The 24,512-nt window shown below is 37.8% G+C and overlaps 1 long non-coding RNA gene across 1 annotated transcript; it reads right to left on the minus strand.

Moving 5' to 3' along the window:
• LOC309797655 lies at nt 1-24,507 on the minus strand. Its single transcript, XR_014292763.1, has 3 exons — nt 24,284-24,507; nt 21,781-21,927; nt 1-82 (listed from the first exon to the last, which is right to left on the minus strand). It is a non-coding gene; the product is annotated as an uncharacterized lncRNA (long non-coding RNA).
• Nucleotides 24,508-24,512: the final 5 nt, after the last annotated feature.

The following is a 24,512-nucleotide window of genomic DNA, read 5'->3' on the forward strand; positions in this document are numbered from 1 at the left end:
CTGGGCCCGTGAGCCATGGCCGCTGAGCCTGCGCATCCGGAGCCTGTGCTCCGCAACGGGAGAGGCCATAACAGTGAGAGGCCTGCGTACCGCAAAAAAAAAAAAAAAAAAAAAAAAAAAAGTCAAATTGTTATGATCTGTTTGCTCCTATGGAGCACGTTCAATATCAGTATCATTTTCTTTTTCTCCAATTTCTGGATTTGTTGCTCCTTCCTATAAAAACAAAACAAAACAAACACCTCATTCCAGAAAACATCATATTCATTCATTTGGTCATTCAATCAATCAGTAAGACCACAAACATTTACTGGATCTATCAAATCATCGGCACTATCCTGGGAGAAAAGCTGGAAATATAAATAGAAGACCGATTCTGCTCTGTATTCCAGGAGAAGTAGAGCTACATGAAAACAAGTAAGAACAGCAAAGTATCATTCAAAAGCTCTACAACTGATGTGAACAGAGTACAGGAAGGGCACACAGGAAAGAGGAGTCAGCTGTATCTGGGTAGCTCAGGAAATGCTGCAAAGACAGGTCTGTGTCTTAAAAGACACACACAGTGTAGAGCGGGGATGTGAAGGGGATTCTAGAAAAGGCAGCCTGAGCAAAAGGACGAGGCATGAAACAACATAACAAGTCACGTGGAAAACTAGAACACAGTTACCGGGAATGGTATGGAGAGACAAAACTGGAGGATCAGAGCCAAACCAAAAAAAGCAAGTGTCCTCCTAGAACATGAACTTTCTCCTTCATGTGATGGGGATCCACTACATAAGTAGAGGTGTTACATCTTCACAAATATATTTTAGAAAGGTCACTCTGGCAGCAACGTAAAGATGAACATCAGGGGAGCAAAACTAGAAAAGAGCATTTCAAAATTATAAGTGAGAAAGTAATAGGAAATGAAAAATGGTAAGCAGGTAGAAAATACTGAACTTGATGAGCAACAGGATGTGGTGATTTCAGGGAGGGATGGAGTCCAGGATTTTTCCTGCTTTGGTATTTCAGTGATGTTATCTACTAGGATGGGGAAGACAGATGACAGAGTAGCTTACAAAGAGTCAGGAAAGAGGAAAGCATCAGGGACAATGTCTTCAGTTTGGGGCATAACAAATTTGAGGCACCCAGGGGACTTAGAAGAAAGATTTGGATAAGTGCATTTGGATTAGTAATAGATAAACTTATTCAGGAAAAGCATATGATGTTAAGATAAATATCTGTAAAATATACTAACCTGGTATAATTAAATGATGCAAACCTATGCAGAGTTCTGAACTTTTGAAAATATAAACAAGACTGGGGAAGAAAACTATGAGATTCAATTTTTCGATTATATATTGCAACATTTGTTTAAGGATATAAAATATACTCTTTCACGAATATGTGCAAATATTCATTTCCTGGATATTATAGCAAAAAGTATTTTTAAGTTTAATGAAAAGATTTGATTGTAAAACACCAACTCAAGAGACTACAAGAACACTCCTTTTCAAAAATTAATCTGAAAAGACAAGTTTGAAATTGTAGAAGAGAATGTTTATGTGATTATGGAATTATAAGGCATTTTTAAGTACTACTATGATGTACGAAAGAAATATAAAACCCTATTTTGAGTGTTGCTGTAGATCAAAAAATTGTTTCTTAAAGTCATATAAGACATTCTGGAAGTCTAGGAGCAAATAATTTGAATTGGTAAACTTGAAAATGTTTTTCAAAAATTAGTCGGGGACTCAAGCTTTTTGTGTCAGGTCATCTCTTCCTAACTAGAAAAATTATTATGAAGGTATGTAACCACAGATGACCTGGTGATTTATTATTAACACTTTTATTGAAGTGCACTGGCATTTTAAGAACACAATTAGAGATGCCTTATCATTTTGGGCATTAAAAAGATCAATCCCTTTTCTTTGCTGTTAGTAAGATTGACGATAAACTGTTTTGCATAGAACATTTCTACATGTGTGCTGTTTTAATTTTCAATGAAAAGGTCCTTTTTTTTTTATAATAGTTTTAAGCCCAACGAAGGAGTTATCATCATAGGAGCCACAAACTTCCCAGAGGCATTAGATAAGTAAGTATTAAAATTTTTGTGATATATTCTAGAATAGTGATGAACTTTAAAAATATTGTGCTAAGTGAAGGAAACCCATCACAAAATATCACATATTATATGATTGCTTTTATATGAAATGTCTAGAATAAGCAGATCCATAGCAACAGAAAGGAATTTAGTGGTTGCCAGAGGTTAGGGAAAATGAGGAATAACTGCCAGTAGATTTGGGGTTTCTTTCAGCTGGAGAAGAGAGGGAGGGGGTAAAAATTCTCTAAAATTAGATTGTGGTGATGGTTGGGCAACTCTGAATATATTAAAAACCACTGGGTTACACTACCAAACGTAAAATAGATAGCTAGTGGGAAGCAGCGGCACAGCACAGGGAGATCAGCTCGGTGCTTTGTGACCACCTAGAGGGGTGGGATAGGGAGGGTGGCAGGGAGGGAGATGCAAGAGGGAGGGGATATGGGGACATATGTATATGTATAGCTGATTCACTTTGTTATACAGCAGAAAATAACACAACATTGTAAAGCAAATTATACTCCAACAATGATGTTAAAAAAAAACAACACTGGGTTTTCGACTTCAAATTCTATGATATGAAAATTGTATCTCAGTAAAGCTGCTAAAAGAATCTGCTCACAACTTAAACATCACAAAGCTTTTGGGTGGGGGGTAGAGAGGATTTTTAGAATAAAATTTACTATAGTTTAAAAGTTTTATTGGTTTTATTATATAGAAGTTATTCATACTTTCATTTGATCTAATAGTTGGTTCTTGCCTAAGACTCTAGTTTAACATTTTGTACTTAATAGCAGTAAGATGGATGTGTAGCTCTCATAATAGATTGCTGTAGAATTATTTGTTCCTTGACTGGCTGACTTGCATGTCTTTGTCTCTGAAGGGCTGTATGCTATCTAGATGCACACACATTTATCTATATGAACCTTTGTTCTGCCTTCTGGTTATTGAAACTGTTCTTTGAGCCACGTTTTATAAGGAACTAATCTGAATATTTATGTTCAAAATAAATATTGGTTGCCATTGTCTTTCCATCTTCTCTTTAGGATGTCAGTCCTGTTTAACTTGACCTTCAGCACAGTCAGCTTATTAATTTATATTTTCTTTTTGTATTCTCCCTTTAGCGCCTTAATACGTCCTGGTCGTTTTGACATGCAGGTTACAGTTCCCAGGCCAGATGTAAAAGGTCGAACAGAAATCTTGAAGTGGTATCTCAATAAGATAAAGTTTGATCAGTGTAAGTCTTAATTCGACGATACAGACATTATCTCCATAAAATGGTAATATATCAATCCACCCTGTTTGTGGTCCTTACTCAGGATGTCTTAAAAGACAAATTCCTTTAAATGTCTATTTTTCTCTCCTCTTGTTTGTCCATAAAGTCCATTTCTCAATGAACGTGTGTCCAGAGATTCTGTCATTTTGAATCCCGATTCTAAAGAAAGTTTTCTTTTGAGTACTTAGATAATACTTGATGAAATCTATGTATAAATGTTTCTTTAGATGAATGTAAAATATAAAATCATATAAAAAGCACCTGTATATTATGAGCATAGTACCTCATGATATAGTCACTTTGGGGCCAAAAGAGGGGAAGCAGACTATAAAACAAAACACATGGAAATATTATGGAACTACCTGAGTAATAAAAGCAGCTATTAAAGCTGCAGTATTTTCAAAGATACCTGAATCAATTCTTAAAACCAAATATGTTTCCGATAATAAGGGGGGCTTCTATGTCCAAAGTTATTTCAAGATGAAATTCTGAAAACAAAACGTCTATGAATGTGCTTTTTCAGTTTGTGGTTAGGCCATAATTAAAGGTTTGTAAATCGTTATCTGGCAACTCTACCTTTCTCTGTTTATCACAAAGTTATTTAAATATAATAACTTTTGTGATTTGTCCCAATGACAATTTTAATGGTGTGTTTACTAGCAGTTTTGGCATTTTTCCCCTTAGAATTTAGTGAAGTAAGCTTTTGTAAAATTACAGCTCATGATGGCTATCTTCTTTTTTCTTTTGCAATGTGAGTTCTTTATGAAGAGCTTTTTATTAGCTCTTCTGAAATTTTAATATTGTGTCCTGTCTGCATATAGCTGTTGATCCAGAAATCATAGCTCGAGGTACTGTTGGCTTTTCTGGAGCAGAGTTGGAGAATCTTGTGAACCAAGCTGCTTTAAAGGCAGCTGTTGATGGAAAAGAAGTGGTAACCATGACGGAACTAGAGTTTTCCACAGATAATATCCTAATGGGTAGGTTTTCTTTTTTTTTCCCCTATGTTATACTGTTCATTATGTTAGAGAAAAAATTCTCTTTTTTTTAAATTGCCACTTGGTAATTTTTGGTTTGGTGGTAATTCACTCTTTTTTTAAATTTTTTATTAATTTATTTATTGGCTGCATTGGGTCTTCGTTGCTGCATGCGGGCTTTCTCTAAGTGCGGCGAGCAGGGGCTACTCTTCATTGCGGTGCATGGGCTTCTCATTGTGGTGGCTTCTCTTCTTGTGGAACATGGGTTCTAGGTGCGTGGGCTTCAGTAGTTGTGGCTTATGGGCTCTAGAACTCAGGCTCAGTAGCTGTGACGCATGGGCTTAGTTGCTCCACGGCATGTGGAGTCTTCTTGGACCAGAGCTCGAACCCGTGTCCCCTGCATTGGCAGGCGGATTCTTAACCACTGCGCCACCGGGGAAGTCCGAGAAAAAACTCTTAATTTTGAGAGAAAGTTTATAAAAAAGAAAGGTATAGAAACATGCAAATATATACTCTAACAGAGCAACACAGTTTGGCCTGTTACAGAACAAATGTATTATAACTTATATTACACTCTTTGGGGGCATGAGTGCCCATGTCTTTCCTATTGTCTGATATTGCTGATAAAAGAATACCTAATTTTATTGTTTTTCAGAATTTAATTTTTATTTTAAATCTTGAATTGCCTTCAAAACAGGTTAGTTATGATATTCCTGTTAAATTAGAAGTTTGTTTTCTAGAAATAGAATAAAGCTTTTCCTTTTGATATAAAGATTAAGATGATAGTTTTTAGTTTGGTTTTCAGTTGACAAATTATGGTTTACATGTGTTGTAGAGTGGAATCTACTCATTTTTTAAACTTTCAAACTTTTAAAATATTTATTAATGATATTAAATCATATGACTCTAAGAATGACTTTGAGACAAAGGAGCTTCATTCATTTAAATATACCTTCTTAATGGAGTATTTTACTTAAGTAAATTTTTATTCTTAGGGCCTGAGCGTAGAAGAAGTGTGGAAATTGATAACAAAAACAAAACAATCACAGCGTGTCATGAATCTGGTCACGCTATTATTGCATATTACACTAAAGATGCTATGCCTATCAACAAAGCTACAATCATGCCACGAGGGCCAACACTTGGACATGTATCTTTAGTTTTTCTTTTCTTTCAAATAGTGCTCCCCAGGAGCTTATGTAGGAAATTGCTGATGAAAACATTTCAAAAGAAAATTCAGCTACTTCCTAGGTGTGTTGATACTTTCTTCTTTAGCTTCCTCAAGTGTCTTGAAATCAGACATACTTGTGAAATTTACCTGCTAATAAAGGATATCCTTAATATTTCAGATAATATATTTACATTATGAAATGTAATTCAGGAATGACAGCAAAGTATAATTCTTAAATATGTAGTTGCTCTTTTCCCCTCGAAAGAAATTATGTATCATAGTGACTGGTTCAATAGTTTTTCTAAGTTTTTTCTCATTGAGTACAAGTTTCATTTTCATATCTAATTATAGACGTTTATTTTTATTTATTTATGTTTTAAATTTTATTTTTGGCTGCGTTGGGTCTTCTTTGCTGCACGCGGGCTTTCTCTAGTGGAAGCGAGAGGGGGCTGCTCTTCATTGCGGTGCGTGGGCTTCTCATTGCGGTGGCTTCTCTTGTTGCAGAGCACAGGCTCTAGGCGTGCGGGCTTCAGTAGTTGTGATACATGGGCTCAGTGGTTGTGGCTTGCAGGCTCTAGAGCACGGGCCCAGTAGTTGTGGCGCACAGGCTGAGTTGCTCCGCGGCATGTGGGATCTTCCCAGACCAGGGCTCGAACCGTGTCCCCTGCATTGGCAGGCAGATTCTTAACCACTGCACCACCAGGGACGTCCCTATAGATGTTTTAAACATTTTTGTGCAACGAGGGACAAACAGTTGTATTGCAGCATTAACTACTTATTATTTATAAACTGCACTTTTGCTTTCCTCATTTTATACATAGCTGGTTTGGTAATCAATCACCATGACCATCTCTATTAAATGCCGCTGAGCTTTCAGCATCATGGTATTAAGTAAGGTCATGAGAGACAAATGATAATTCAGGTTATTAATGTGAGTGTTTCAAAACTGTGTCTGAATTTTTTCTTTCTTTTTCAATTGTCTGGGTGTACCTGTTGCCTGAAAATGATCGACGGAACGAAACTAGAGCTCAGCTTCTTGCTCAGATGGACGTCAGTATGGGAGGAAGAGTGGCAGAGGAACTTATATTTGGAGCTGATCATATTACAACAGGTTGGCTGTAAAGAATAGCTTTGGTTCAAATTGTGTTTGTTGGTTTAAAGATTTTTTTTAACTTGAGTTTTATGTATATTTCAAATTTTCAGGTGCTTCCAGTGATTTTGATAATGCAACCCAAATAGCAAAGCAGATGGTCACCAAATTTGGAATGAGTGAAAAGGTAATGGCTAATTTTAATCCTTCCTCATGTATCAAATGTTGATGTGCCAAGTGTCTCTTTGTGAGAGAGGATTCTCATTATAAATTGATAGATTTTCCCCTGTCTCATTCCAAATGGATTTAACAAAGCTGACTCTAAACTAAATGTCATTTTCTGAGAAATGTAACATACTCTTTCCATTCCAGCTGCTCAAACAGTAAGAGTTATTGCTTCATGAATTAACCAAATGATAATATAAATTCTTTAGCTTTTTTTATTCATATGACATCGAAGACCTACTTGTTGAGCTTGCTTACTTTGCCCTTTCCACATACTTCACATTCTTACATTATCACTGTGGCTCCATAAAGCAATTCCAGTACTCTGTGAATTGTGGATTTCTGGACTAGAATAGCTGCTAAGGTTTTCTAAGAAGGTACTCAGAACGATACTTAGGATTTAAAATTTTCTCTCTTGTTCACACTTTTTAGTATTATACTTTCAGAAGAATAATGAAGTTTTTTTGCCCTCAAGGGCATTTTTATATTGTATTTTTTCCTTGCCCCCATGATATTTATTTTCTTATGTATAGGATAGTACTTCCTCTGTTACATACATTAGTGTTGGAGGTTTTTCTGTTGGATTTCTTTCTTTTCATTGATTTTAGCTTGGAGTTATGACCTACAGTGATACAGGGAAACTGAGTCCAGAAACACAATCTACTATTGAACAGGAAACCAGAATCCGTCTGAGGGTAATGTTCTTTTTTTAAATGTTTATTTATCTATTTAGTCAAAATGTGCCTAAATATTTGGGTGCTTGCAAAAAAACTAAAGTTCCTCTGTTTTATAAAGTTAATAGGTGCACCGTTGCTGCCGTGATTAACTATGTCATAGACTGGATCTTTGACATAGACTGGAACCCCTGATCATAGACTGGATCTTTATTTTATTCTGGCCATAGGCTAAGAACAAGTTATATATATATATACATATATATATATATGCATATATATATATATACACATATATGTATATATATATATATTTTAAATAAATTTATTTATTTTATTTTTGGCTGCATTGGGTCTTTGTTGCTACATGTGGGCTTTCTCTGGTTGCAGCGAGCAGGGGCTGCTCTTCATTGCGGTGGCTTCTCTTGTTGCTAAGCATGGGCTCTAGGGCACGGGCTTCAGTGGCTGTAGTGCGGGGCTTCAGTGGTTGTGGTGCGCGGGCTTAGTTGCTTTGCGGCTTGTGGGATCTTGCAGGACCAGGGATTGAACCCGTGTCCCCTGCATTGGCAGGCGGATTCTTAACCACTGTGCCACTAGGGAAGCCCAGAACAATTTACATTGTGATTTAAATATTCAGTCCTTCTTTAGCTGATATATTTCTAATATTTTATGTATTTTCTTTAATTTGATTATTTTACTTGGACATGGTTATGTTCAAAATGTCTAGTAATTGTATTGTGTTTATATGACCTGTGCTTCTTGGTTTTAGTAAATTCATTTTTACATTTTCCACCCAAGTTTATAAGGACAAAAATATAATTCGCTAGTAAAATATTGGCAGAAACATTGTACAGGCAAATATGACACTGCCAAAAATGAACTGTTATTACTGCCATTATTCATAAGCTGATAAACTTAATTCAGACTCACCTTTGGAAAGAGAGTTGAAGGATTTAAATGAAAAGTTCAAGGTGGGTTGCAAAAAAAATCAAATGTACGGAAGTCAGGGATCACCTCTAATGATACTGTATTACTGTATTGAGAGGTGAGTGTGTTACCAAGTAAAAGAATGGAAATTATATCTTTTCTGGCCATTCTAGATTGAGTAAATTGGTGAAATCTCAAGAGGCAAAAGGAGCAAACTCCCTTTCCTTTTAGCACGTATACTGAAAAGAGAAATAGATTTCTGTGTTCACAGACCTTATTTAGAAAGCAGATAAGTACAGTGTATAATTTTATTTCTTAAGTAGCTTTTTGTTTAAGTAGTCCTCAGTTATCTCTATGATAGACTTTGAGGTTAAAAATGTAACATTTGAAAGTATGAAAGAGTTATCTTTAGGGAACCAAGCTTTTAAATGCACTTATCTTTCATAACTAGAAGTCAATAGATTTTATAGTTTTTTTAGGGTGCATAAAGGCTTTTTATCTCATTGAGGGTTTGTGCTTCTCCTAAGGTTTCTGCCTCTTACATATCTGCTTTGTATTTCAGGATTTGTATGAGTGAGCAAAACATATCTTGAAGACTCATGCAAAAGAGCACAAGAATGTAGCAGAAGCTTTATTGACCTATGAGACTTTGGATGCCAAAGAGATTCAGATTGTTCTTGAGGGGAAGAAATTGGATGTGAGATGATAGCTCTTGATGCATTGTTGGTTTTATTGCAAGACCATAGTAGCACTGCAGTAGTCGTATTTTGCAACACTTTTCTCCCATTCTTGGTATCACTCAAGGGTGTGAAACACTTTGTCAGTCTTTTGTCACATTTATCTAATTTTGATTATTCTCATGATGGACACCTACTGCAATCAGCAATTTACTAAAGAAAATAAAGAACTATCAGGATTGAAAACAGCTTGTTTGAGAAATGTCAATCAGTTATTAAGTTGAAAATAAGTAATGATTTTATGGTTGGTTATAGTGCTAGACGTGAATAGAAATTGTGCCTTTAGCTCTTGGGAAGTATTTTTACTTAGGAAAATAAAATTCTTGAAGGATTGTCTTTATTTCTAGATAGTACCACTTATCTTTGATAAAGAAATGATGCTATTTGGCTATTGGTAAATCATATTTCTACATACATCAGTGGAAACTTCATTAAGATGCACTTAATTATGATCTAGATTGACCATATATAAAGTGTTTTTTAAAAACAAATCTAAGAGTAGAGAATTGTGAACCTACAGATACAATCGGAATTTAAATGATTATTATAAGCTTTTTAAAATGCAGCTTGCATTTTCATGGTCTTTTTTTTTAACATTACTATCACTCTGAAAATGAAGTTTACTTCAGAGCAGCAGTATTTTGTTAAATAAACAAGTAACACACCTCAAATTATGAATAACTATGTAATTATGCTTTGCGTTAAAACCAAAATAAAACCAAGAACCCAGTCCCATTCAGAGTGAACTTTTGAATTATGCTGTGTTAGAAATGGAAAGTTGTGTTTATTTTTCAGTCAGATTTTGTGAATATGAATGTGTTGTTACAGAATTTACAGATGACTTTATTTAACTCAGTAGAAAAATTATTTTAGAGCACATTGTAGTGGTTTTACAACCATACTATATTCTTGAAGTGATTTTATTAAAATTACCTACAGTTTTCTAGTAACTTTTAAGCTGTATATGGTCTTCGTTGAGGTTGGTAGAGGGAGCTTGCTACATGATATTCTTGCCCTTTATTTGGGTAATTTAAAATTTTGATGTACTTTCAAACTTAGAGAAACATTACCAGAATAATACAAGGAATTCTCATATACCCTTGATTCAGATATACCAGTTATTTTCATTTGCCCATTTTTTATTGCCCCTGCTTCCTTTCTCCCTTCCCCCTCTCTTCCCTCCCTCCCTCCTTCCCTCCCCTTCTCTCTGTGTTTATATATATATGAGTATACATGTCTTTGCCTGGACACGTTTTCATTTGTCTTGGTAGACTTCTAGAAATTGCTGTGTGATGTGGTGAGTTTCTGTTTAACTTGTTAAGAACCTGATGAACTGTTTTGAAAGTAACTATATAATTTAATGTTCCAACTACCAGTGTATGAAGGTTCCCATTTCTCCATATCTTGTACAGTGTTTCTTATAGTCTTGTCTTTTTGACAAAGCCAATCTAGTGGGTATGAAGTAGAATCTCATTGTAGATTTAATTTACATTTCCCTAGGACTAGTGATTTTGAACATCCTCTGCTAGGCTTTTGGTCATTTGTATATCGTCTTTGGAGAAATGTCTGTTGAAATCCTCCCTCCCCTCTTTGGGTTGTTGTCTTCTGTGTTGTAAGAGATCATATATTCTAAAGACAAGTCCTTTATCATATGGATCTTGTTTTTTTGTTTGTTTGTTTGTTTTGGCGGTACACGGGCCTCTCACTGTTGTGGCCTCTCCCATTGTGGAGCACAGGCTCCGGACGCACAGGCTCAGCGACCATGGCTCACGGGCCCAGCTGGCCGCGGCATGTGGGATCTTCCCAGACCAGGGCACGAACCCATGTCCCCTGCATCGGCAGGCGGACTCTCATCCACTGCGCCACCAGGGAAGCCCAATCTTGTTTTTTTTTAATCCAGTGTGAAAATCTCTGTTGTTTGAGTAGGGTGTTTAGTTCATTCATATTTAATATTTATGTAGTGGCTTTTACATCTGCCATTTGCTATTTGTTTTCTGTTTTTCTCATATCTAAAGAGATCCCTGTGTTCCTCTTCTTCTTTTTTGGCTGCACAGCATGGCTTGTGGGATCTTAGTTCCCCAACAGGAATTGAACCCGGGCCCTTGGCAGTGAGAGCACGGAGTTCTAACCACTGGACTAACAGGAAATTCCCTGTTCCTCCTATTGTGAGTTATGTCTTAGCAGTTGCTCTAGGGAAGACAGTACACATTTATCACTCTTAATCACAGGCTCCTTCAAAATAATACAAGTTTAATTCTGTCACAATGCAGTAAATTTGTTCCAGTATATCTCCCTTTCTTTCCTTTGTGCTATTGTTGCCATGTTACATCTGTACGTGTTACAACAACTTAATACAATTATTAACTACTGGCTTATATAATCTTAAGTCCTCTGTCTTTATCTGGGGATGTCTTTATTTTGCCTTGTTTCTTTGTTTGTTTTGTTTTTTTGCAGTACGCGAGCCTCCCACTGTTGGGCCTCTCCCGTTGCGGAGCACAGGCTCCGGACGCGCAGGCTTAGCGGCCATGGCTCACGGGTCTAGCCACTCCGCGGCATGTGGAATCTTCCCGGACCGGGGCACAAAGCCGCGTCTCCTGCATCGGCAGGTGGACTCTCAACCACTGCGCCACCAGGGAAGCCCAACAGTTTATTCTTTAATCACTTTGAGTGTGTCGTCCCACAGCCTCTGATTTCCATTATTTTTGGTGAAAAGTCAGCTGTTAATGGTAATTTTGGTCTCCTTTTCCAATAGGTTTTCACTTGCTGCTTTCAAGAATTTTTTCTTAGTCTTGTCTTTTAACAGTTTGACTATGATGTGTATAAGTGTGGATATCCTTGAGTTTTTCCTACTTGGGATTCGTTGAACCTCTTGGATCTGTAGATTAATGTTTTTCATCAGATTTGAGACATTTTTGGCAATTATTTCTTCAAATATATTTATTTGCCCTTTCTCTCTTCTTCTGGGATTCTCCTTTCACATATGTTGATCTGGTCTCTGAGGCTTTGTTCATTTTTTTCATTGCTTTTCTCCCTCTCCTCTTCAGATTGAATACTTTCTGTTGATTCAGCTTCAAGTTCACTGATTCTTTCTTCTTCTTTCAACTGAATTTTTCATTTCAGATATTATATTTTTCAGCTCCAAGTTTCTATCTGGTTCTTTCATATACCTTGTATCTCTTTACTGAGATTCTTCATGCATTGCACCATTTTCATCATAGCTCTCATTAATTCTTTAAACATGAATTCCATTAGTTCTTTGAACCTGTTCATAATAGCTGCTTTTAAGTCTTTGCTCATTCTAACATCTGGAGATACTCAGTTCCTATTGAATGCTTTTCTTCCTCAGTAAGGGTACACTTTCTTCTTTCTTTGCTTTGTAATCTTGTTGAATTTCAGATAATGTAGCAATTACTAATTCTGAATTTTTCCCCTGAGGGTTGTTCTTGTTTTATTTAGTAACTTGCCACCAGTAAATTTGTGAAATCTGTCTCCACGGCAGTGTGCAGTCACCGATGTCTCTACTCATTTTTTAAAATAATAAATCTTGCTTCCTAAGCATTGCTGCTGGATTGCATAGCTTAGCATATAGCCAAAGACTGGACAGAGGTTGTGTTCAAACCCCATCAGTCAGGCCTCCACTCTGCCAATGGATCTGTGTGGGCTGGCAAGTACATACAGTGTTCAGGTCATTTTCAAGTCTGCTCTGGTCTGAGCTTTCTGATGGGCTTTTTTGCTTCTCCCTTGTGCATATGTGCAGGCTTTGGCAACCATGGGTATGTGGGTGGCCTGAATCAGCTTCAGTTTCCGCTTTGCATGCCTGTACATCTGGAGTATATAGAGTGCTTATCCAACCCAGATGGCTGTCTTACCTCCTAGAACTTCCAGTGAAATCCCTGGCTACTCTGTTGTTTGCCCCAAACAGGACTACAACCTCACTGAGCCTTGTTTGCTTACCACTGAGCTCCCAGGTTAACTTACAATGCATCATATCAAATGAGTCCCCTCTGGCAGTGACAACAAGTCTTGTTCCCTGGGTCTGTTGTTGCCCTGGTTGAACTACTGCACCCGTAGACCTGGCCCGGGATGTGGCAGCACAGTAATCCCACAGGCTCACAGGTTCTTTCCCTAACTGGGTTTCATGAATAAGCACTTCTTAGTTTGTTGTAGATCTTCAGTTAATTTCCAGAGTGCTGAAATGGCTGTTTTATTAAACAGTTTATCCAAATTTACAGCTGCTTTTTAAAAAATGGAGATGATTTGTCAACCTCCTCCCCTCATCATGCCGAAAGTATATTTCCCCAGCTTATTCTGAATCACATTTCAACCAAATCAGTTTAATAAGGATGGACTTTGAGAGGACTTGTAAACTTTTTAAAGCTGTCCATTGAAAGCTACCCCAATGCCAGAGTTTTACAAGTAACCTATACCTATTCAATAGATTACTTGTGGTAATTGATACATGTTTTATTTTTAGATATTCTTTGTTCATATTCATTTTAAAGTAAATACTGAGTTACTACAATCTGGCTAGTTATAAGCATTTTTCTTAATGTAAGTATGTAATATTTTAATAAAATATGTTGGAATGTAGATTTGATCTTTGAATTGAAAAAATAACACCTATTCGTGGACATAAAATTTGGAGAGTTGATACATTTGAACTGAGGATTTTATTTCTATGCAGATTCTCCCCTGTCCCCATTTTGTCACATGAATCCCTATTCTTTTGGGCAAGAATGTGATTCCCCAACACACACCCCTCCCCACCTTTTAAAACAGAAACTTAATTTAGTTATGTATCAATGCTTCATATGGGAATATAATGGGTAGCTAATCTGTTATGAATTTGAGAATGTATTTCATGAAAAAAGAAATTACAGAGCTGCCAAAGAGAGAGGGTGAGAGGGAGAGAGGTTGTAAAACCTGGTTTGGGGAACTCGATATGAATCTAATCTCCCGCAGTTCTGGGAGCAGGTATGTAACTCATACCCAGGGAACCTGGAATCTGAAGGAACTCGTAGGTTACTTTGGCTCAGGACAGGAGAAGAACTGCTAATGTGTTGAGACTGTTCTGCACTCTCAGCATTTGCTTTGACAAAGACTGTTTGAGTGCTTATCGAGGACGTTAGTCAAGCGTGAAAGAGAGAAAATGAGCCCTGGTGGTGGATCCACATTGGATACCGCACAAAAGGCCACTTAGAGGCGTGAACAGGCCTCAGAACAGGATAGTCCAAAGAGGGGCTCTGGATTCCTTAAGAGCTAAGAAGAAAGAATGGATTACATTCACTTAGGTCAAGGGAGTTACAGGTGAGAACAGCTGTGGGCACGGAAATGCCCCTGAGAGAGAGAGTCAGCTTTAAAACAATTGCCAGATCCAGACTGCTCAAAACCATCTCACATAAGAACTCTACAGCCTCCTGCAGTTTTGAACCTGGCAGCATGGGAAACCATGATTAGCCAGCTGAAGGAGGAAGGATGGGATGAGGCAGGAAAGGAGGGGACCATGCCTGCCTTCCACCCCTACTGCAGGTGGTCTGCCTGTAGCATGGCCTAGCTGATTAACTCTGACTTGGCATTTTTATAGTTCTGTATGTTATGTGGGGCTGGACATTGTTTTTCAGTGCTTTGTGAGTTAAAGCAACTCTGGACTTCTTATTACTTGAGAGTAAGGGTTTTCAACCTGGGTTGGGAGAAGAACCTCTGAATATTTAAAAGGGTAGTGGGAGATGAAGTTGCCTTCTAATTATATCCCATGAGTCAAAAATAGTGGTTACATATATTAACAGATTTTTGTTTGAACACTTTTCTGGGTGATATAATTCTATTCATAAGATTTTTCAAAATTGAAATATTTGTGTAATTTCCATCATAATCATGTATGGGATATGTGTGTGAGTAACTATTTTAACAAAGCTTCTAATGTCTTGGTATTTTTTTAAATTTTTATGGAAGTATAGTTAATTTACAGTGTTGTATTTCAAGTGTACAGCAAAGTGATTCAGTTATACATATATATCTATATATATTCTTTTCCAGATTCCTGTCCATTATAGGTTATTACAAGATATTGAGTATAGTTCCCTGTGCTATACAGTAGGTCCTTATCTGTTTTATATATAGTAGTATGTATATGTTAATCCCAAACTCCTAATTTATCTCCGACCACCGCCCCCCTGCTATCCGCTTTGGTAACCATAAACTTGTTTTCTATGTTTGTGAGTCTGTTTCTGCTTCGTAAATAAAATAAGTTCATTTGTATCATTTTTTTTAGATTCCACATATAAGTGATATCATGATGTCTTTCTCTGACTTGACTTCACTTAATATAATCTCTAGGTCCATCCATGCTGCTGCAAATGGCATTATTTCATTCTTTTTTATGGCTGAGTAATATTCCATTGTATATGTATGCTACATCTTCTTTATCCATTCACCTGTCAGTGGACATTTATCGAAAAGATACATGCACCCCGGTGTTCATAGCAGCACTATTTGCAATATCCAAAACATCATGGAAGCAACATAAATGTCTTGGTATTTTTATATGATTTTATTTCCTCTTCCCCCTTATATGATATTTTATTGTACTATATTATGGTTCAGTATTCTTTCCCCTTAAAATTCCTATGCAATTTAGTCATGTTATATTTCCATAATCATTATCAGTTTAATACTTTTAATATTGAAATAGCTAATCTAGGGATTTAGTAGAATGATCTATTTATTGTTAAAATGGGGACAAGAGAAACTGCTTTTAGTTGATTACAGCTCTTATTTCCCCCTTTATTCTGTTGATAACATTTCTATGATTATGTTAAAATTCAGGAATTATTTTGTGGGATCTTATTCTTTGCTCTCCATTTTATGTTGGTAAACTCTAAGGTTATATATCCTTTGTCCTTTCAGCTTCTCTCTATATTTTTGTATCATCTGTATGCTGATGACTTCTTAGTCTTGCTCTATAGCCCTTTTCCATTTAGGCTACGTGTCCAACTGTTTTTCTCCATAGCATTTGATTTGTATGTTCATAAGAAGCTGTTATTGGGGACTTCCCTGGTGGTCCAGTGGTTAGGACTCCACACTCTCAATGCAGGGAGCGCAGGTTCAAACCCTGGTCTGGGAACTAAGATCCTGCATGCCACATGGCGCGGCCAAAAGAAAAGAAGAAGAAGAAGAAAAAAGCTGTTCTCTAATTTATTGTTTCTGTGTCTGCCTTTTCCCACCTGGTGTTGAGTTCTAGGAAGGAGTCTTGAACACTGGTATCTCTAAGACTAAATGCAGTGCTTTATAAGTAGACAGCTAAAAAATCTTCAGTGAGTGAAAGAATAATAGGCATTCAGTAGATTGATCCTAATTCCCCCATCAGGCAGAGCACTGGAACAGATGGGTCAGATTCTCCATAGATGGTTAAATAATGCCATAGAGAACATGAGTAGTAAGTGGTTTTTTCGTCTTTGAAAACATCGCAGTGACTGTAACAATAAAGAAGATGGAATGTCTTCCTGAGGAAAATCTGCCTTCTTTTTTGGAAGATAAAATGTGCAAGGTAGGACTGAGTGCCAGGCTAACAGTATCTTTTACATAGAAGGATCTGTTAACTGGATTAAAAAGATAACTTTAAGACCTGCAGCATGTGAAACTCCTTAAGTATTCTGGATTGATTTCATACAAGATGTGTTTTATCTTTGATCAACCAGTTGCCTCCATTCACAGTCCTGAGGCATGTTAAAGACCAGTTGTTGGTAAACTTGAGATGTTAGGAATGTCTGTATAACTCTCCTGGAAGTTCTGAACTAGGTGATGAAAGAGACAGAGTTGCGAGAAGACAGAGAAAGAAGAGACAAGATATGGAGGATTGGAGAAGATGGTTGCTAAAGAATTTCCAGGAAGAACAAAAGAGAGACTGTTTATATTATTTGGAAATAAGCATCGTTATCTAAAAAGAAACCCAAATCAACTATAACCAAAATATCAAATGACTGAATGATTATAAGAAATTTGTGAATCAAACTATGCAAAGCCTGGGGCTTCCCTGGTAGCGCAGTGGTTGAGAATCTGCTGCCAATGCAGGGGACACGGGTTCGATCCCTGGTCCTGGAAGATCCCAAATGCCTCGGAGCAACTAAGCCCGTGTGCCACAACTGCTGAGCCTGCACTCTAAAGCCTGCAAGCCACAACTGCTGAGCCCACGTGCCACAACTACTGAAGCCCACGCTCCTAGAGCCCGTGCTCTGCAACAAGAGAAGCCACCGCAGTGAGAAGCCCACGCACTGCAAGGAATAGTAGCTCCCGCTCGCTGCAACTAGAGAAATCCCGCGTGCAGCAATGAAGACCCAACGCAGCCTAAATTAATTAATTAATTAATTTTTAAAAAAACACTATGCAAAGCCTGATGCACAATGTTTCCTGGTGGAGGGAGCATAGCTCCCACCAAGTAGAAGCATCTTGTCAGCATTAACTCTGCTAGGCCAAAAGGTTCATAATTTTTATTTTTAATTTTGCTGGAAGATAATGTTTTATACTGTTATAGCACAAAGAAAACTGACTTCAAAATTTATCAAAACTTAATGTGATTTTTTTTCTTCCTGTTTGGGAAGTTGATAGGAGGGCAAGTGCATACTTGTACCCTGGTTCCACTTTCTGTATGCTTCTTCATCCTTGTTAGATTTTAAGATTCTTAGGTTCGTGCTTCTTCTTAGTGTCATAAGATCTCAAATCCTCTCATATAAAATTTGAAGAAAGAGTTGCTAAAGGAGTACATATAAGGTAAAAAGAATGTCTCTCTTGGTTGGGTTTTATAAAAAATACACCTGTTTTTTTAAATACACCTTTTCTAAAAGTGAACTGTTACTATGCTTCTCAGTACCCCGAATCACAAATTTCATTTATCCACCAAAGCTGCTGTTGGTCACTGTTAAAACTGATTATATGGTTAGCATTACATTTTGTAAATTACTTGTGATGCCAAGGTGATGTTTAGGATTTGTGCTTAACTCTGGGGGAAATATTTCTTTAAATGGATAATGCTGATTTTTTTAAGAGGGTTAACATAAATCATAACAGTGGGAAAATAAATTTTGACCAGAACTTTCAAACTATCTCCTATTTCCTATGCACCTAATACCATCAGCATGAAGTCATCCACATAATGGGTAAATTTGATGTCCTGTAAGGTAGTGAGAATATCAAGATCTCGGTGGATTAAACTACCACAGAATTATCAGCATTTGATGAGCAAATGTTGTCTTGAAGCAAGATGATGAAGTTGAACCCCTATCCATATCAAGTAAGAGTAGAAAGCTTCTGGTACCCATGGTTAATTTGTGAACTGATTGTATCCTTTGATCATTAAAAAAAAAATTTAGGGGACTTCCCGGGCGGTGCAGTGGTTAAGACTTCGCCTTCCAATGCAGCGGGTGTGGGTTTGATCCCTGGTTGGGGAGCTGAGATCCTTCATGCCTCACAGCCAAAATAACCAAAACATAAAACAAGCAATATTGTAACAAATTCAGTGAAGACTTTAAAAATGGTACACATAAAAAATCTTTTGAAAAAATTTAGTTCCTTGATTGTAAACAATGTTTTATTAATTATTAATATTAAGTATTTTATTATTTATTAATAAAATTAATTAATTTTATTAATTATACATGTTAATGCCTTATCTGTATTTGCATTTATACTTTTTTTTTTTTTTTTTTTTGCGGTACGCGGGCCTCTCACTGTTGTGGCCTCTCCCATTGCGGAGCAGAGGCTCCAGACGCACAGGCTCAGCGGCCATGGCTCACGGGCCCAGCCGCTCCGTGGCATGTGGGATCTTCCCGGACCGGGGCACGAACCCGTGTCCCCTGCATTGGCAGGCGGACTCTCAACCACTGCGCCACCAGGGAAGCCCCATTTATACTTTTTGTGTGTGTGTGGCTGCACCGGCCCTGGCAGCGAAAGCACCAAGTCCTAACCACTGGACTGCCAGGGAATGCCCTATACTAAATTTTTTGGTCACAAATTTTATGTGGCCAAATGTACTGATATTTTCTTTTGACACTTCCATTGTTTTTGTTTGAAAAATCTTCAAAAACTTACAAATAATACCACTCATCCATATTTTCTTCTAAAATATTTAGTGGTTTCATTAAAAAGACTAAACATTTTTACTAACCTGGAGTTTCTTTTGGTGTATATGTTGAGATATGTAGTTAACTTCTTATCACAAATTGATTTTTCCCAAACCATTTATTAATAATCTACATCATTCTCATTGATTTGTATAGTTTCTCTTATGTTAATACATTCTCACCTCTTACTGTTTTCCAGTAATATGCTTATTCTTCTGTAGGCTAGTATTTAATAATTATATTTTTATATTTACTAATTATGTATTTTATAATCTAACAGAAAATATTTATCTTAACTTTCTTTAAACATATTTAAAGCTATTTTATTTTAACTAGAAACAAATCACTATATGTCTATGCAAAAGCAACATATGTTTATTGCTGAAAAGTTAGAAAATATAAATAAGAAAATAAATATGAAAGAAGGAACACCTTAGTAGTGAGTGGATGTAACTATGCCTCATTCCCCTAACACTGGGTCCCCCATGTGCAAGGTTCTGAGGGGTGATGTTAAGCTTTTGCCCTACCTCCTTCCCCTCTTAGAACCCACTTGGGTCCCAGGTTGGTGACTGAGGTGCTTAATTTGTTTCCAGTGAAAAAAGTTTGGCCACAAAGGGGATGGCCATTACACCTTTCTTGGTACCAACTCCCTATAAAACTAAGAGGTCCTATGTTTGCCACAGACTCTGGAGCAAAAAACGGCTTAAGACTTTATGAAGTAGAGATGCCAACCCATTTTTCTTGTAGATGGAAGTGCATTGCTGGCTGACTGTAGTCATGAGAAAATAAGCTCAGTACCAATAAGAGAATAATAAGAAGAATAAGAGAAAATAAGCTCAGTGCCTTCTCCTCATAGGAAGCAAAGACCCTCGTTGGAAGGGCTAAAGTAGGCACGTTGCCAACTGATGCTCCATATCCTCACAATGCTGGGGGGTCAGGGACACAGGGGATAGTCTGGATTCTATGGGAGAGAAGTATGGAAGTAAAACAGCTGAAATTTTAACTTGCATTCCTAGTGAGTTTCAATGTTTGAGAGTTACAAAGAAAAGTTACAAACACCCCAGTCTGCCTATGGAATCTCAGGAGTCACAGATGGTGTCTACTCTGGCTAGGTAGCCAAGGTAGGAAGAGGGTGAAAATTCTTTCCAGCTATAAACTGCCATGATAAGCAGAAATTATCCTAAGGGGGCCACAGAGATGAGGGGTATGTTGGGCACGAAAATGCTCAGGTCAGGTCTCCACTGCTAGGGACAGGGTAACAAACCATGCCAGTTTTCCCAGGACTGTCTTGGTTTTATCACTGATAGTCCTGTGTCCCAAGAATGCCCCAGTCCTGGACAAACTGGGGAACCTACTTGGGACACATAGTAGACTGACAGCCCCAGCAGCTGTCCTTCTGGATCCACGTCTGCGTCTGTCCTATGCCCATGCTTCCCACGACTGCTCCCAGTCATTGTACCCACAATAGGGGTAAAATACAGGCCCACTCCTGGAAGATGCAGGATTTATTTATCATATGACTTTGGCTCCAGGATTCCCCTTTGGCCTGGCCAGAAATGTTGTTAGAACTGTGCTGCAGTTTTAGACTCTCTCTACCCAGTCTTCTTTGTTGCCCTCTATCTTCACTTCTTCCATTCTTCCTAGCTCCCTCCCTCCATAATTTGCTATGGCCACTTAACATATTACCACAAATTTCGTGGCTTAAAACCACACATATTTATAGTATAGTTCTGGAGGTCAGAGGTCAGAAATGATTCTCACTGAGCTAACATCAAGGCTGCATTCCTTTCTGGAGGTTCTAGAGGACAATCAGTTTTCTTGTCTTTTCCGACTTGTAGAGGCCACCTGTATTCCTTGGCTTGTGGCCCCTTCCATCTTCAAAGCCAGCAATGACCTGTCGAGTCTTTCTCACATCATTCTGACACTCCTGCCTCCTCCTTCCACATATGAAGGACCCTTGTGATTACACTGGATCCACCTGAATTTGTTAAGGCATCCATAACATGTTTTTCATCATAAAACAGGTATTACTCTGACATTATTAATTCCATTAACATATGTTAAATAAATATTAAATAAATAATTATTAAATAAATATGCAGGAAACCACCAGGGCATTATTTGAGTCTTAGATAGGCATGGGAGCTCTAAGCAACTTTACTTTAAAACAATTTATTTATTTATTTGGCTGTGCCAGGTCTTAGTTGGCAGCACTTGGGCTCTTTTAGTTGCAGCATGTGGCATCTAGTTCCCTGACCAGGGATCGAACCTGGGCCCCTGGCACTGGGAGTGTGAAATCTTAACCCCTGGACCACCAGGGAAGTCCCCAAGCAACAACTTTCTAGAGGGCATCTGTTTGCAAAGAAATCTGGGAATCTTAGCTTTCAAGTGCTTGGGGATCCAGGTAGCATTTGACAAGGACATACAGAAGTTCAGAGTTGGCCTAGCATATACTCCTTGAGTATCTCTGGTCTATACAGAAACACTAGAGTCAACCAAATCTTGACAACCTACCTGGAGTCCTGGTGTGTGGTTCTTATCTCCCTACAGCCTGGTAGTGTCTTTGACCCTCATTGCAGGCTGCATCAGCAAGTGTCAGAGTCTTCTTCAGATGTCACAATAGGGAGCCTTTACTGGTCTCATAGGTCACACTGGGGAGTACTGCGGAGTCAAATAGAGGACAAAAGATTATTCTCTGGTTGGGGTATCATAGGAAGAAAATTGTGGGTGATCAGAGTTGAAACCAGTCACACACATCAAAACCATTTGGTGCAGCTAAGCTGGATAGACCTGAGAAATGTTTTTTTGTTTGTTTTTTGTTTTGTTTTTGTTCATTGCTCTTTCACCAGTGAAGACACTGTCCTGGAACCAGCTATCACTTCAACAGGGACCCTGCCTCCCTCCAGAGTTTTTCGGCACAATTGCTTTCTTTCTTTCTTTCTTTTTATTTTTTTGGCTGTGCCGCGTTCCCCAACCAGGGATGGAACTCGTGCTTGCTGCAGTGGAAGCGAGGAGTCCTAACCTCTGGACCTCCAGGGAATTCCCCCAGCAGCAATTTCTGCTGAAGGTCTGGACACCTGACTTCTGAGTCACTAATTCCAAGCAATTTGTTGTCAAATCATTCAACCTACAAAGCACAAAATGGCATTAAACGGCCTCTGAAGAATAAGTACCTAAATTAATATCTACGCATTTGTCTTGCTGTAAAATATGGCTGCCAAACTTTCAAATTTTGCTGGTGCATCTTGTGCAATGGTGGTATCTGTTACTTTTTAATTTGGTTAATCAAAATTCTTAAAATCATTAACATGATTTTGATCTTGAAATCATCAACAAATGTAATAGGAACCTGCTGAGTTTTGGGATAGCTGGTTTTGTATTAACTGTTGTTGTGAGCCTGCTTCTGCTTCTGTCTGTTTCACCCACAATACCAGGTTTGGTTTAATTGTATTGTAACTGTATAATTACAGTAATTGTATAATTACTGGATCAAGTACTACATTAAAAGGAGTTTCTGTATACAGTCGCCTGTTTCTACCAGTATGGAGTATGGAGTCAACCTATTTTGCTTTATTCCTAAGAAATGGAATAAAGATGGAAACACAAGTTGCAGATAGAGAAAGATGGAAGCAAGGGAAAAGATTATTTAAAGTTTGGGAAATTTTAAAGATATGGGACAAGGATAAAGCATAAGAGGTTTCATAACAATGGAGATGATAAGATTCCATAAGGTCACTATGATGATTAGATTTAGGAGTGGGAAACAGATTTGGGTGGATAAAGCAAAGGAGCAAAGAGACTATTAAGAGGAAACACGAAAGTTAGATGTCCCTATTAGTTAGCTAATTACTGAAAAATTTGGCTAATAGAATTTTAGGGAAATTTAGCTATATTGATTTTTTAAATTTGTAGCAACGATCTTATACTTCAATAAAAAACAGAGTACTTGTTTGCATTCTACTTGATTTTTTTCACCTGCATACTATTCTTCAATATTCTTCAATCTATACCAACCAGTTTGTGCCTTCCTTAAGTACTGCCAGAAACTATCAACTCTTTCTCCTGTTACAAAATTATAGCTTAAAAAAGTTCTTCACTCTTGTTGTCAAACGAATACACAGATATCAAACAATAATCGTTTACAAATTATAATGAAAGAATAATATACCATTACAGAAAAAAAAGCGCCCAGATACAGATATATCAAGAAGTGTACAGGATTTACTTAATGAAAAAAGCTACCAAAGGCTAATGAAGGACATAAAATAAGACAAATTGAGAGACATAACATGTACCTGGATACACTGATACAAGAGACTGATTCTCAGTTAAAATTCTCTTCACCTAATTACAATCAAAATCTCACTAAGATCTCTCTTTAGCTTGGCATAGTGATTAAAAATTCATCTCAAATAATGTAGAGGTAAACATTCCCAAGAGAATACTGAAAAGGAAGACTAAGGAGGGAAACCTTGGACCTGTAATAGATATTTCTATTTTACACACTACTGACGCTATAAGAAGCAGACCAGAATGGAAAACCCAGAAACAGAAAAAACATCCGAGAATTAAATGTAAGATTAAGGGGTAAACTAGGTGAGGAAAGATGGATTGTTTGGGACAAGTGGATAACCATTTTTTAAAAAGTTCTCATATGTTACACCATGCTCCAAAATAAATCTTGAATTTAGAGACTTAATTAGGGGAAAATAAAAGCAAAAACTAAAATATAGGTGAAGAAAATGTGCAGACGGAACGCTGGGCCACAGGGAAGGGTCAGGAGGCACGCGGAAACGCGTCTTCATTTCACCTGGAGAAACTGCGTTGGTTTCTCCTAAGTTTGCACTTGATGACACCTGTCGCCACAATCTCTGGAACCATGAAAACAGCTTTCTGTAGTTACATCTGTTAAATTCCATGGAGAAAGCCTGGGGCCCAGAGGGATGTGGAAAGGAATAAACTGAGGGATAAGGAGATTTACAGAGTATTTTTAGGGGAGCTCTCTGGGGGACGAGACCTTCTGCATCCTGAAGCTCCACGCCACTCTAGCCCCAGTCGCATGCGAAGACGACTCTCTCACGGGAGATTCTAAAATTTCCAAATGTCCAGAAACGCCCAGCCAGCTCGCACCATCGTTGGAAAACAACCCAGCGCGTCCCACAAACAATCGCAGAGATTTGTGACGGTTGGACCTCGCACATGCGCACTGGGCACTCCTGCGCTCCGTGCCTCTGTGCGCAAGCGCA

This window comes from Mesoplodon mirus (assembly GCF_964341445.2).
Source record: "Mesoplodon mirus genome assembly, contig: HAP1_SCAFFOLD_832, whole genome shotgun sequence".
Lineage (NCBI taxonomy): Eukaryota > Metazoa > Chordata > Mammalia > Artiodactyla > Ziphiidae > Mesoplodon > Mesoplodon mirus.